We start from the raw sequence: 12,586 nt of genomic DNA on the forward strand, positions 1-12,586 counted from the left end.
TTTCTGAGTCTTGGGAGAACAGGGTTTTAATTACTTAGCTATGTGACACTAACAATGGCCATAAGATTCTCTATCAAACTGTCCAGCCATCACTGGAAAAGATGCTTATGGGATTCCGCCCTCTCAGTAAATGATTGTCCACGATAATAATGTTAGTGTTACAGTGGAGTCAACTGAGTTCTGTGGTTTTTTAAAAGGTAAGTAGCATGAAAAAAATATTCTGTAATGGGGCTGGGAATGTGGCCTAGTGGCAAAGTGCTCGCCTCGTATACATGAAGCCCTGGGTTCGATTCCCCGGTACCACATATATAGAAAACGGCCAGAAGTGGCGCTGTGGCTCAACTGGCAGAGTGCTAGCCTTGAGCAAAGAGAAGCCAGGGACAGTGCTCATGCCCTGAGTCCAAGGCCCAGGACTGGCAAAAAAAAAAATAAAATTCTGTAATGTCTCTAAAGGAATTCATGAAACGAAGTCTACAAGTCTCATTAGTCATCTCTTCAGTGTATTTTAGGTAACAAAGCTCATTGAGTTTAAATATATCTGCTGAATAAACACAGATTTTGAAAGTAGGGGTACCAAATATATATGTAGTTACTGTAGGCACTTACTGTGTGACGATAGTGAGTCGCGGTGGCATGATGGCCTGGCAGGGACCTCCTCACGGCTGGACTTCATTAATGGGCACTGCGGCACCATGTTTCCGAGCTCTCTTAACACACACCTCCTCGACAGCAGAGCATTCTGAGGCTCATAGCCTATTTTCAGAAGATGGATCCATATCCATTTATATATTAATTACCTTTGTTTCTGTATCATATGATTTTCATAAGTTTACTATCCCCACTATGAAGTCCAGAAAGCACAGAGCCATCCTTATCCATCAAAAATGGGTGTGAATTCCTTGAGGCAGTCACATCAGAAGACTTCCTATCATTCTTCTACTGCATTGATTTTTCCTCTGGTTCCCCAACAGCCCCCTGGGGGAGGCAGTGTTGTATAGAATGGCGATGGGCATCCAGCCACACTAAAGGTACCCTAGGAGAGAGATAAGTCACTGAAGAGAACCCTACCACTGGATGATGGGAAGGGTCCTTCTCTACTCAGGAAGATGGCCGGCCTGCTATCTTTTATATTCCACTCATTTGTATTCCACTCATTCTAGAGCACAAATCAAAATCAACTGGCCTAGATTCTGGAAAGCAAAGTGACATCCCTGTCAGGCTTCTCAGACTGCTTATTATGTCATTCCTGCTGTTTTAATAAAAATTAGTTCTCAGCACCAAAGGTATGGGGTGGGTCAGATCTGTTATATTTTAAAAAATTATTCCTGTAAAATTTTACCTTGCTTAAAATATTGGTAAACACAATAATGGGAAAAATGAACAGATCTCCTTGGTAGCTTTTGGCAATTAACTTTGTCTTCCAGTGAATTGTTATGATTTTTAAATTTTCTTGACTTGGAAAGCTTTTCCACTAATGGTGACTTGCTGCTCAATGAGTTTTTATTGAATTTAACAATTTACTCTTCATCCTGACAGTCACTTGTCTTTTAGGGGAAAGAAAGCATATTCCAAAAAGTAGCAGAATCTTAGACTAATCTTTTTAAATTTTTTAATCTGTAAGATTGAGCCAGAAATATACAGATTCAGCTAAAGAGAAGTGTATCCAATTCTGTCATCAAGGAAACTGCTTCTGAACATCTTGTCAGGGTTTAAGGCTGCATGTTGTTTTTTCACAGGCGGTGATGGAGAGAAAGGAAGGTCCAGGCATAGTGATGTAATGTGATGTATATAGTTTATATCATCAATGTACTATTTATAGTTTTGAAGTATACAGTACTTGCAAATGGAAAACAAAATCTTTTGCAATTATTTTTGTACCTAAAAATAATTATTACATACCACTGTATTATATTCCAATTAAAGTTTATTACTTGGTTTTTATCATGGCATTCTGTTTCATGTGTTGAGTACAGGGTCTCAGGTATGTCATAAGCCATCTCCCTTTCTTTCCTGGCACTGCAGTGAAGGTAGCAAAAAAAGTTTTGAGCCCCACAGGTCACTGTCTACAACAGAGGAAAGTAGATATTTCCTAAGAAGCTTTTTCCACGAAGAGCTGGTGAATCTAGGTTTGGCTCTTTGCTGAATTACAGTCCACTCAGAAGTTGTATGAGCAGTACATAGTACAGTGCCTCACATATAGAACACTCTTAATTACTGGCTGGTTAAAGAACTACACATTTGATAACTGGTGGAGCAAGGCAGCTGTGAGATCAAACCTCATGGATTCCTGTTCCTGCCTGATGATTGTTGTGTTGTATGCTAAACCTATGCAGGGTACAGCAGATATTAAGAGAACTGGTACACTGTCTAACAGCTGGATACAGTAGATGATTAATGTCATCAGCAGGGACAAAAGGCTAACAGAAGGCTGTGGGCTGGGTATTTGGGGCTCGTATCTGTAATCCTAGCTACTCAGGAGGCTAAGGCTGGGAAGATGAGAGTTCAAAGCCAGTCCGGGTAGAAAATTTCACTGGACTCCATCTCTAAAATAACCAGCCAAAAGCTAGACTAAGTTAGCTTCCAGTGGCTCATGGCTGTAGTTGTAGCTAATCAGGAGGCTGAGAGCTGAGGAACCAATTTCAAGGCTAGCTTGGGAAGGCGAGTTGGTGAGACTTTTATCTCCAGTTAACCACCAAAAAGCCAAAAGTAGAGGTATGGCTCAAGGGGTAGAGTGCCAGCCTGGAGGAAAAAAGCTAAGGAACAGCTCTCAGACCCTGAATTCAAGTCCCAGTATCGGCCCTGGACTAATGAAGCTCGATTAAAGCTGGGTGCTGGTGACTCCAGCCTGCAATCCTCTCTACTCAAAAGGCTTATACCCGAGCATTGTGGTTTGAAGCCAGCTGAGACAGGAAAGTCTATGAGACTCTTGTCTCTAATTAACTACCAAAAAGCTAGAAGTGGGGGCTGTGGCTCAAGTAGTAAAGCACTGCCCTTGAACAAAGAAGCTCAGGGACAGAGCCCAGGCCCTGAGTTCAAGCCCAAGACTACTACCACCACCACCAACAACAAGCTAGACTATAGGCATGGCTGACATGGTAACAGTGCTAGTTGAACAAGCAAGGCAAGGACGCCTGAGTCTACTGGTTTAAAAAAAAAAGAGAGAAGAGAAGGAAGAAAGAAGAAGTGAGGAAGGAGGAACAAAGAAATGTAGTAGGTCTAACCATGGACCATCCATCATAGGAGAACACACCTTTTAGGCCTCAGATAATAAAGAGTAAACACCGTGAGAGGCTAATCTCAGGTGAGAGGGCCATGGGTACATTGTATGTAATTTGCTTATTTTTTTATATTCATATATTTATTTGGTCAGTTATATCTCACTATGTTCCAGGAGTAATTTGAGGTAAATTCAAGCTTCCTCTCAACTAAAGCAAGGGCTGACATAAAACCAGATATAAAATCCATAGTCCATTTGTGTTTACCAACTACCTAAAAGGAAGAGCTGGATTTGCCATGATCTCTGATTGTTCATCAACTCAGAACGGTGTTCTTCCCCAGCAGGCACTCTACTACGGGGAGCCATGTTTCCAGCCCATTTGGCTCTGAGTATTTTTTCTGGGGAGAGGGGGGCTTGAACTCAGGGCCTGGGCACTGTCCCTGAGCCTCTTTGTGTTCAAGGCTAGCACTCTACCACTTGAGCCACAGCGCCAACTTGCAGCTTTTTCTGTTTATGTGGTACTGAGGAATGGAACCCAGGGCTTCATGCATACAAGGCAAAGCACTCTACCACTAGGCCACATCCCCAGCCCCTGGTGCTGAGTACTTTTGAGATAGGGTTTTCCTTTTGGCATGGTCCAGTCTGGACCACAGTCTTTGTATTTATGCTTCCACCATAGCTGGGATGGCAAGAACAAGCCACCACCCCCAGCTCTTTCTGTTGACATGACATCTTGAGAGTACTTTTTGCCTGGACGGGCCTGAAACCACAATCTTCCGGATCTCAGCCTCCCATGTAGCTGAGATGGCAGGCACAGTCATAGGTTTGCAAACTAGGTTTTTCAGAGCAAGCTTGATTTTAGCCCAGCTCTTTCCCACTGAAACAATTGGACAACAATTCAATAATTGCACTTGCCCTTCTACTGATAGTTTTCTTTATAAACATGCAACTAGTTACATTCTCCTTTGCCAGTTTCAAAGGAGTGATTATTAGGGTAGACTGAAGACATCTTTCAAGTTTTTAAAATTATAAGCATGTTAGCATGAAAATGTATGTACCAACATTCGAAAGAAGAATAGTGACGTGTACTTTTATGAGGCGAGCACTTTTACCACTAGGCCATATTCCCAGCCCAGTGACGTGTACTTTTAAAGGTAGTAAAGACCTAGGGTAATATAGCTCATACATTTGTTGATAGATTCCAAGGGGGAAAACTGTGCAGTAGGTTAAACAGAAAAGACCATAGGGGAGAAGAAAATCTTAAGCCAACACTTCAAGAGTTTAGGCAAAAATAAGTAAATTATGACAGAAGAAAATAACAGCATGGCCAGGTGCTGGTTGCTCATGCCTGTAATCTTACGAGATCTAAGGATTGCGATTTGAAGCCAGCCTGAGCAAGAAAGTCCATGAGATTCTGATCTCCAATTAATTACCAAAAAGCTGGAAGTGGCGCTGTCATTTAAGGGGTAGCACATTAGCTTTGAGCAAACAAAAACTCAGGGACAGCACCCAGGCCTGAGTCCAAGCTCCAGCAAAATCATGTACACACGCACTCACACATTGCACACACACACACACACGAAAAAGCAAAAAGAACAGCATAAATGTAGCTTTGAGTAAAATATGTTAACATTTAATCTTTCTGTGTGTGTGTATTGTGGGTACTGGGCTTGGGTACTATCCCTTGCCCTTCTTACTCAATCCTTAGCATGCTACCTCATTTGTTTTGTTTTGTTTTTGCCGGTCCCGGGGCTTGAACTTGGAGTCTGGGGCTCTGTCCCTGACCCTCTCCGGGCTCAGTGTTAGCGCTTTACCACTTGAGCCACAGCACCACTTCCGACTTTTTCTGTTTATGTGGTGCTGAGGAATTGAACCCAGGGCTTCATGCATGCTGGGCAAGCACTCTACTACTAAGCCACATTCCCAGCACTGTACTCTACCCCTGAGTCACACTTCTACTTCTGGGTTTTGGTGGGTAATTGGAGATGAGAATCTCATGGACTTCTTTGCATAGATGGATTTTTGGACTAATATTCTCAGATTTCAGCCTCCTGAGTAGCTAAGATTACAGACAGGAGCCACTGGCATCCAGCTAGATGTTTAATCCTAACTTTGATTTGTGTGTTTTGAGAGAGAGAGAGAGAGAGAGAGAGAGAGAGACTTTCAGCCTTCCACGTGCTGAAATTTGATCTCCAATCATTCAATTATTTATTTTCAGGTATAGATAAATTTTTGTTTCTTTGAGGAAACAATATATGCCCAGTCTTACAAGTTTGTATCATGCTACCATTCTGCCATTGCAGTCTTCACTCTGTGCCCAAGAGACCCCTGTATACAAGCACTTGAGAGCAATCTCTTCAACACTGTCTCAAGAGGAAACTGAAAGCAACATAGTATCCATGGTTGGGATAGTCCATAAATGAACTCTACTAGAGTCCCACTATGATACAAAAGAAATCCTAGCTTCTTGAAACAATGTGAATGAAGCTTAGCAGTCAGTTGCTTACAGCCATAGCCTTTTCTAGGTCAAAGATAACTAAAATAAGAGTGCATCTATTCTCCAAAGGGAAGCAGGGAGGGAAGGAGGAAAGCTGAAGTCAGGAGGTGGGTTAGGGTTACTGGGAAAGGAGGAGCCAGGGAAGAGGTTGCGTCAGCAAGTCTCATTTTCCTGTGGATGGTGAGTCATGGGGCGTAACCCTTGGTGAATTATAAATGTACTAGTAAACTGTAAATAGTTAATCCAAGAGGATCACTGGTGAGAGTGTAATTAAGCCAGAGATGATGACCAACTGCAAACCAGTGCACCTGAGGTAAAACAGAAGACAGAACCAAAAGGAAAAAAAAAACTTGGTAGTTGGTCCTGGGGCTTGAACTCAGGGCTTGAGCCCTGACCCTGAGCTCTTTTGCTCAAGGCTAGTGCTCTAGCTCTCTGAGCCAAAGCTCTACTTCTAAGAAAATAATTTTTAAGAAAATATTCTTAAGTATAATGATTGGCTTCAAATGGTGGAATTGAGTAACCATATTCTTTTTCTTTCTGAATTTTTCTACTTTTCTAGAATAAATGTGTTATTATATAAATAAATGGATGCACAATATTATATGTAAAATAATATATAATCTTATTTATATTGATTGATGGATGGCCAACACTGGTTCCCCAACTCCAAGAAGGGCCATGATGACATTCTGGGTCTCTGGAAACAGTGTCAATTAAGAGTTGTATATTACAGTTCTTGAATGCTGAGTATTCTCTAACATACTATCACTGGAGCAAGTGGCCATAGGACTTTATGCAAATTATAGGAAAATCATTAAAGTACATACATATGGTACTGTCCCATGATTATACATTTACCAAAACAAATGGAATTATACACTTTAATCTTGATTTTTTAAAATAAAGCTTTGTTATATAGACAAGGTCTCATATGTATCCCAGGCTGGCTTAGAACTCCCTGTTGCCCATTCTGGTTTCAGACTCTCAATCCTTCGCCTCAGCCTTCCAAATATTGGGATTATGAATATGAACCCACAGGTTCTGCAGGTAGCTAATAAAGCTATTTTTTAAAAAAAATCTTAAATTTATTCCAAGATGGGAATTCAATCTGGGTATCAGTCCAGAGCACCAACAGAAGTAACAGAGAAAAAGGAATACAAGAGACAGACACAATTTAAACATCTGTTGGAGGGGAGGTGGACACAAATTGTACACCATGAGTGGATTGATAGATGAATGACACTAGACTTCTCAACTGCAATTCTGGACATTGTAAGGATTCTGTCATTCAAATGCTCAAGGCTAGCACTCTGCCACTTGAGCCACAGTGCCACTTCTGGCCATTTTCTGTATATATGGTGCTGCAGAATCGAACCCAGGGCCTCATGTATACGAGGCAAGTACTCTTGCCACTAGGCCATATTCCCAGCCCCTCACTTCTTTTTTTTTTTTTTTTGGCCAGTCCTGGGCCTTGGACTCAGGGCCTGAGCACTGTCCCTGGCTTCTTCCCGCTCAAGGCTAGCACTCTTCCACTTGAGCCACAGCGCCGCTTCTGGCCGTTTTTTCTGTATATGTGGTGCTGGGGAATCGAACCTAGGGCCTCGTGTATCCGAGGCAGGCACTCTTGCCACTAGGCTATATTCCCAGCCCCCAGCCCCTCACTTCTTAAATCTTGAGAGGAGATTCAGGTGATAGTATTGAGGTAAACTATATGGGGAACTATGCAAATGAGAAGATAATTACTAAGGTGTGCTTGGAAGGAAGACTATTTGGACTTCATGGCTCAGCAGGAAAGAACATTTATATGCTTATAAAAATGTAAGTACTGACCACTGACATCAAACTGTTGATCCAACGGTATTTAGGAGATGGGAGGTTTCCATGTGTATGGAGGGTTGTAGGTACCTCTATGTGTGTATTTGTGTGGAAGATAATGTGTCACACCCCCCCCTCATATTCTGTTGTAATGTGACACATTTAGACAGAATCTAAAATATATTTCTGAGTAGAGAAGACTGAGCAAAATAACCAGAGAGAAAAGCCATCATTGTAGAAATCACACTTGGCCTTGAAGTAGAAAAGACATCAGAGTGAGAGCTCCCGGCGGCTCATCACATGAGCCGGTGAACACGACGCAGAAGCTGGGTGCTAGTGGCTCACACCTGTCATCCCAGCCCCTCAGGAGGCTGAGACCTGAGGATCACAGTCCCAAACCAGCCTAGGGAGAAGAAGCCATGCTTTTTTCCCTCCAACTAACCAGCAAAAAGCCAGAAGTGGAGGTGAGCCCAAATGGTAGAGCACCAATCTTAAGCTTTCAATAAAAAGCTAAGGGAGAACACAGGTCCTGAGTTCAAGCCTTAGCACTGATGCACATGCACACGTGCACGTGTGCACACCTGCCCTGCCCCCACACTATCTCTGAGTCAGAAGGTAAATGCCTATTAAGTAGACATAAGGCTCACCCAACAGCTGGATATGTCAAAACAGCTGTTGCAGGAAAAGTCATTTTCCTCAGAGATGACTAACCAAATCAAACAAACAACATAGTCTATTTTAAAAACTAGATATAAAAATTTAGCACAAGGGGAATTAGGAAAAAAGTTAACATGAAGAGAATGTCACTGAAAAATTGATGAGAAAAATATATGTTGTACCAAATATTTTACCAAATGGCATCTAAAATATTTAAAGTGATCAACTGAGTCACAGATGTATGAATATATTTTATAAGACCAAGTTAAAAACAAAATATAAATAAATACAACACATTATTTTCATCATTGGACATTATAGACAATGCCCAAAGAGACTACAAAATTAAGGTTTTAAAATCATCTCACTACAACAAAAAATACATTGTTCAAATGATCAGAAGTAACGTACACAAAATAATAATTCTATAGGGGACTTTTTTTTTTTTTTGCCAGTCCTGGGGCTTGAACTCAGGGCCTGAGCACTGTTCATTTTGCTCAAGGCTAGCACTCTACCACTTGAGCCACAGCGACACTTCTGGCATTTTCTATATATGTGGTGCTGAGGAATCGAACCCAGGGCTTCACGTATATGAGGAGCACTCTACCACTAGGCCATATTCCCAGCCCTTTAGGAGACTTTTTAAAAGGCTTAAAGGAGAAGAAATGATTTAACATAATGTGAAAGACTATGTCCAACCATAAGCTCCATATAAAAAAATGTAGATGGTTTAACTCACCTTGTAAAAAAAAAGTGGCAGATTGGATCGCAAAGCAAAATCCAACTCTGGGTTGTTTGCTTTGACTCAGAGCAAAATGATGCACAAAAGCAAGATGGGCAACAGTACAATTAGCAAATGTAAATGAAATGAGAGCAGGTGTCACAATCAAGCAAGGTTGAAACCAGGTCAAAGTCATTACGCAAGTCAAAGAAATGCATTTTACATGATGAAGAATCCATTATTCAATGAAGTTATAATAGTGGCAAGGAAAATAGCATCACTACTCAAAAATAAAACCGATGAGAGACACAAGGATAGTAATAGTAGAAAATTGCGGTCCATGAGAAGTGAGATAAAAATGTACAGTCTGGAGGTAATCTAAATATTACAAATTATAAGGAATAGATCGATGATATGGCTTAGGTGTTCAAAACAGAGGACTGAGGCAGAGAATGCTTACTTTGTGTGGAGGTCACAAAGCTGATGCATGGTAGCTGGACTTTAGCCCAAACAACATGGTTCCCTTCTGGGTTCTGTCTGCTCACAAGTGAAGGGATCCTCCTCAACTATCAACAACAAGCAATGCAGGGATTTCCTAATCACAATACCATAAGAGAAGTAATTCCTATTAAAACAGAAAAGTAGCCTGCCACCGCAAACTATTATATATACATAAATGATATATAATTGGGGTGGGGGCAGTCCTGGGGCTTATCTCAGGACCTAGGTAGTATCCCTGAGCTCCTTTTGCTCAAGGATAATGCTCTGCCACTTAGGCCACAGCTCCACTTGTGAATTTTTTTTGGTAGTTGGAAATGAGAGTTTCATGGACTTTCCTGCCTGGGCTGGCATAGACAGACTGTGATCTTTAGATCTTAACCTGAATAACTAGGACTTCAAGGGTGAGCCACCAGTGTCCAGCCATATGTAATATTTTCTTATTAATTTATCTCTTGTCAAAGTGATGCACAGAGGGGTTACAGTTTCATACATAAGGCAGTGAGTACATTCCTTATCAAATCAATTGTTACCTCCTCCCTCATTTTTCTCCCTCCTTCCTCCCTCCCCATTTCCTTCCCCCCACCAAGAGTGGTACAGTTTGATTATGGCATATAGTTTTGTAAATACTGTTGTTGCATTGGTTCGTCTTTTATCCTTTGTCTCTCCATTTTGATGTTCCCCTTCCCTTTCCTAGTTCCAATAAACACATACATATATATATATACACATATATAATACTCAATACATAATATTTTACTTTTTAAGATAAAGTCTCACTCTTAGCCCCAGCTGTCTTCAAGCTTGTAATTCTCCCACCTCCTCACAAGTACTGGGATTACAGGTATGTAACACCATATCTGGCTAAAGCAGTTGTACATGCACAGAGATGGGATCAAACCTAGGCTTGGTATAGGGTAGGCATGTGTTCTACCTCTGAGTAGAATCCCGTCCTAAAACATTTTTTGAGGATTTTTTTTTTTTTTGCCAGTTCTGGGGCTTGAACTCAGGGCCTGAGCACTGTCCCTGGCTTCTTTTTGCTCAAGGCTAGCACTCTACCACTTGAGACACAGCACCACTTCTGGCCATTTTCTGTATATGTGGTGCTGGGGAATTGAACCCAGGGCCTCATGTATAAGAGGCAAGCACTCTTGCCACTAGGCCATATTTCCAGCCCCTAAAACATTTCTTGAAAAGAAAGAAAACTAACCAGCTGACTAGCCAAAGAAACAGCAAACACCTAAACAACATTTTTTCTTTTAACTTTTGTGTAAGAAAGAAACTTCAAATTACATTAGAGTTAATGCTCAAAAGACAAGTTCAGGTCTTAAGTCCCTATGTTAGTAAGAAAAAAATTAGAATAAGTGACTTAGGGATCTTATGAAGAATTAATAAAAAAGATTATTGAAATAAACATAAGAATACAAAGAAAAACGAATACACTCTGAAATTTAATGAACAGAAGCTGGGTATGGTGGCATATACCTGTAATCTCAGCATTCAGGATGCTAAAACAGGAGAATCTCAGGTTCCAGACCAGTCTGGGATATTTATCAAGACCCTGTCCCACAAAAGCAAAATATAGAGAAGAAAAATGGTAAAGTACTATTACTGATGAATATAAGAAAGAGCTACTTCCTCAAAAACAAAACAAAAATAGGTAAGCCTTTATCTAACTTATCAAGTGGACAGGGAGAACAAAAATAAGCAAGATTTTTTGTAGCTCTTAAATAGGTTCACAGAAATGGAAATATTAGTAAAAGAATATGTGTATTTTTTATTTTGACAGAAATTGCTGAATTGCCATTCTCTTCATAGCCTCAATTTTAAAATCAATTTAAAACTCTTCATCATAGCAGATGAAAAAATAGTATCTCAGTCTAGTTTCCATCTTTTTGCTTTGTTTTGAAGGTTATCTTTGCTAGAATTGTAATTAGCATTTTGTTTGGGAAAAGCATTTGGAAGCTTTTCTCTTGTTATATGTTATACCACTCCAAATAACACTAAACCTATTACCCTAGTCAGTGTTTGAGTTCCTCTACAGAACTATTTGATCCTGGTCTTTTTTTTAATTGGGGTGGGGGGACATTAGCTCTTGGGCAATATACTTGATTTCTTAGATTTTCTGACCTTTCTGGAGGGTTTTCTATTTGGTATATATTTTTCCTGTGGATAGGCCATCACTGTGACTCACATTCTACCACACAGTATTAGGGACAATTTTGTTCTGCTATCTTATTGTGTAGACATCAGGTACATTTGGCTACCCAGTCCCTGACCAGAGGCTCCTAAAATCCAATCCTTTCTCACCTAGCTGATTGGGCTGGGTATAGTAGTGTCCCCCCAAAAAGGAAGGGGATTATACCCAGGCTATGTGTGTCTGCTAAGGTTTTTATCATTGTGACCAAATATATATAAAATAAACCTTAAGGGAGCAAGTGTTTATTTTGGCTCATGGTTTCAGTCATTCATGGTAGGAAAGGCATGCAGCTGCTATCATGGGATGGAGAGAGAGAGGAAGAAAGATGGCAAAGAGGAAGGGCAAAAGGGAGAGGACCCTAGAAGAGAGGAGGCGGGAAGAGAGAGAATGAATGAATGGCTGTACTAGGTAGGCTCTCTCTTTTTCCTCTTTCGTTTCCTTTGGGCTCCAGCCTTTGAGACTTGCCCCACATTCAGGGTGATCAGGGTGGGTTTTTCTTCCCAAATTAATCCTCTCTGGAAATGGTGTAGTCTCGGGGACAAACCCAAGAGATGTGACTTAATCTTCTTCTTTTTGCCAAACTGACTTAATCTTCTTGATGCTCCTCAACGCAATCAGTTGGCAAACAAGATTAACCCTCACAGCTGGGCACTGTTGGCTCCTGTCTGAAATCCTAGCTCCTCAGGAGGCTGAGGATTTCGTTTCAAAGTCAGCCAGGGCAGTAAAGTCTGAGACTCCTATTTCTAGCTAACCATTAAAAAGCCTAAACTTTAGGGCTGGGCATATGGCCTAGTGGTAAAGGGCTCACCTTGTATACATGAAGCCCTGGGTTTGATTCCTCAGCACCACATATATAGAAAATGGCCAGAAGTGGCGCTGTAGCTCAAGAAGTAGAGTGCTAGCCTTGAGCAAAAAGAAGCCAAGGACAGTGCTCAGATCCTGAGGCCACGCCCAGGACAGGAAACAAAAACAAAACAAAAA

The sequence above is a fragment of the Perognathus longimembris genome, chromosome 2, assembly GCF_023159225.1.
Source record: "Perognathus longimembris pacificus isolate PPM17 chromosome 2, ASM2315922v1, whole genome shotgun sequence".
NCBI lineage: Eukaryota > Metazoa > Chordata > Mammalia > Rodentia > Heteromyidae > Perognathus > Perognathus longimembris.